Below are 3233 nucleotides of genomic sequence, written 5' to 3'. Positions count from 1 at the left end.
CTTAAATGTCAGAACCAACTTGCCTAGCCCCTAGCTTCTATATGCTTCTCATGGGGCAACGTAGGACTGGATGATAAATGAATGAATGAATGATGATAGAATTTACGTGGTGATTTAAATTTGTAAGAACAGTTAATGTGAAGATAGCGGTAAAAAAAAAAATGAGTAGCAAGTGAACCAAAACGAATGCCCATCTAAGCCAAAAAAGAAAAAAAAGTCGATATGAACGAAACCAATAAAGTGGTAAAAATGAAAGTAAAGGTATAAGTAAGGAATAAGAGATTTTGAAACATACTGAAAAGTTAAGTGATGAGGGGGAAAAAAAAGCACCCAGTAGTAAACCAGCAAACACTAGGGAGCTTGACCGAAGGAATTAGCGAGGAAATTGAGATGAAAAAGAAATAAAACATACTGGTCATAGAAACTACATTAAAAAAAATAAACAGTAGAGAAATAAAATGTGATGAGAGACAAAAAGGACTACACTGAAGTGATTCCGAAAGAAAAAAAAAGATGCGTAGATCTGCTGACATGATTAATAACGTGTATAAAAGGCTGGAGAACATGGCAAACAGAAAAAGTATTGCTACACCTGAGGCAGAAATTATCCCCTTCAGTGCGGTATGTTCAGTCTGTTTTGATCTTGCGGTCTAGACACGGTTTTATTCACCGTAAGAGTGGACGTACTGTGGGCTAAGGGTTAAAAAGCGATGTAAACAAAAAGGTTATTTTCGAAAGGAATTTTGTGACGAACGTTGCCCATGAAAAAGATAAGTAAAAAGTAAGTGGAACAGCTGAAACAAGTATCGTGACAAGACATCCAAATATATTTAAGCAAGGATGATATTCTTCTGTCTGTATCTGTATTCTCCTAAGTACTAAAACGGTTGCCACTCAGACACACCAGAAGTGAAAAAGCTGGTTTGACCAGATGGGCGAACATGGAGAGAAATGGAAGAAACTGCAGTTTTTTTCGAATTAGTAATAAAATAACAAGAGAAAGCGGCTGCATAGCGAAGAACACACTTAAAACTTCGTGAAGACTTTCTGTGCCATCAAAAAATACTCAGCAGATGCTGTATTGTTACACAGGATCTTGTAAATATATCCGTTTTAATCTCCTCACCTTCAGAACCCTTCCCATAGTTAATACATTCAAATGCGCGGATCAAAACTACGATGCTCACCTGACGGGGGACAATCGCCAGCTTGGAGTTAGAGTTTTTATTTTTATTTTTATTTATTAATTTATTTTTAATATCACGGTGACCTAGGCCTTTGACACACACGGTGCCCATCATATTTGAACTTTCTCAAGATAAGGTCGGTTGGTACCAAAACTGCTCTGGATCTGCCAGCCCAGACACACATCACCACCACCACCTCCACCACCACCACCCTCCATTACCTCTCCCGGGGCAAAGTTATCATCCAGTAAAACGGCTTCACAAATCACAAGTAGAATCTAAATTGGGAAATCAATGCCTCACATCTCACTCTTCTGCCTCTTAACTCCTTTAACCCCATAGCTGGTGCTGCTGAGAGACTCCTTCATGTGGTGGCACCAATATAACGCTGCGACTCGACTGGCTGGTTATACAAACGTCCCTCAACCACTCCCCCTTCCCCCGAAAGGAGGAAGTTGTACTGCTGGTGGAGGGTAACTCAAGCCCTCAGTTCACTGGGTTCACGTTTCAGATGAGCCTGGGTACCGGAACAACAACAGATCCAACCCTTTGGCTTTCGTGAGCTTACTTGAATTAAATAAGCTCTCCGGTTTAGCCCCAAACAAATCAAGGCAGTTATTGTAACGGGGATAGATTATGAAATTGGCGGCGGCGGCAGTCTAGACTTATTGATCAAATCTCGGTGAATCGTATATGAAGGTCGGTGGTCAGGGTGTGCTGGTACGAGGAAACACGGCCAATACCGAAAGAGGGCGATTGGACCCCGTTTTGGGAATACTGTATTCTCCAGCTTTACCTCGTGAGGATCTTATCCATACTAGAGGGTCCTATTGTAATGAATCTGACAGAAGCAATGCCTTGTAACCGCCTCTGTACAATGACACCTTAAATTATGTTCTAGGTTCATCCAGACGATTTTATTCAGCTCAAGAATGGTCTGGGAAGGAGTTAGAAATAGTATCCCTTAACCCTTCCATTCAGTGAAGTCTTTTATAGCTAATAGTTTTGATGCCATCAGTTTGGCACCGTACCTTTGCACCTCAGCATCTCATTCCCTATTCTAGACACCTACTGAAAATTTTATCAACTTATGAAAGGACCCTTATTAACTGTGTATGTTGTTTACTTTGTGTTATTCCCCTCCTCTGAAGATTTTATTTAGCTCAGGAGACAAGCTACTCACAATATCCAACTCTGAATCTTGTCTTTTTATTTCGAATGTCTTCCTATTCAGTATGCTAAACCCATTCCTTACGGAGTGTCCTAATTTATTTAATCAGTCTCATTGGCACCACTCTTTTGTGCCTCACTAACAGATTAAATTGTTCTCGGATCCTTGTGCCATTTTATCTTGCCTCTCTTCTCCCTTCTGGTTCTTGTATCTCCTTCCTTCCCACTTTTCCTCCCTGACTCCTTTTCTCTTCTCGTCCTTCCTTCTCCTTCCTTCAAGTATTTTTCTTTCTCATCTTTCATCTTCATTCTTTGCCTTTCTTCCCTTCCTTGCCCGCTCTCCTTTTTCTTCCAGACTTTCTTCTATATTTTTCCTTTTTGTTATCTTCGTTATTCTTCTTTTTCCTTCCCTGCCTTCCCCCTCCATCGTCTTTTCCTAATTTATCTTTCCTTCCATCCTTGCCGCTCTGCCATCTTGCTCGTCCTCTTTCACTATCCTTTCCTTATATTCTTCCCTTCCCTCTCCTTTCATCATATATTTTATTTTCTTCACATTTTGCTTCTTCTTCTTTCTTTTCCTCGACCATTCTCCTTCCTTCCATTTTACTTTCTTTTCCTTCTTCCTCCATCGTCTTAAAACTTTTGCTCTTTTCTTTGTCCCTTGGCTCCTGCTCCCATCTTCTTGCTTCTTTCTAACTTTTTCTCTCCTCCTCATTTCTTCCCTCCTCTCCTTCCTCCTTTATTTCGTCTTCTCTCATCACTGCTTTCCTCGTATTTCCCTCCTGCCCTCTCTTCATTTCCCTCTGTCATTACTTTTCTCTCCTACTCTTCTTCCTCTTGTTTCCTTTTCACTCCTTCTTCCGTTTCCTTTACTTT

The sequence above is a fragment of the Coenobita brevimanus genome, chromosome 84 (assembly GCF_032717465.1).
Source record: "Coenobita brevimanus isolate Jiangsu-jjx chromosome 84, ASM3271746v2, whole genome shotgun sequence".
NCBI lineage: Eukaryota > Metazoa > Arthropoda > Malacostraca > Decapoda > Coenobitidae > Coenobita > Coenobita brevimanus.
Note: the sequence above shows the minus strand (reverse complement) of the source record.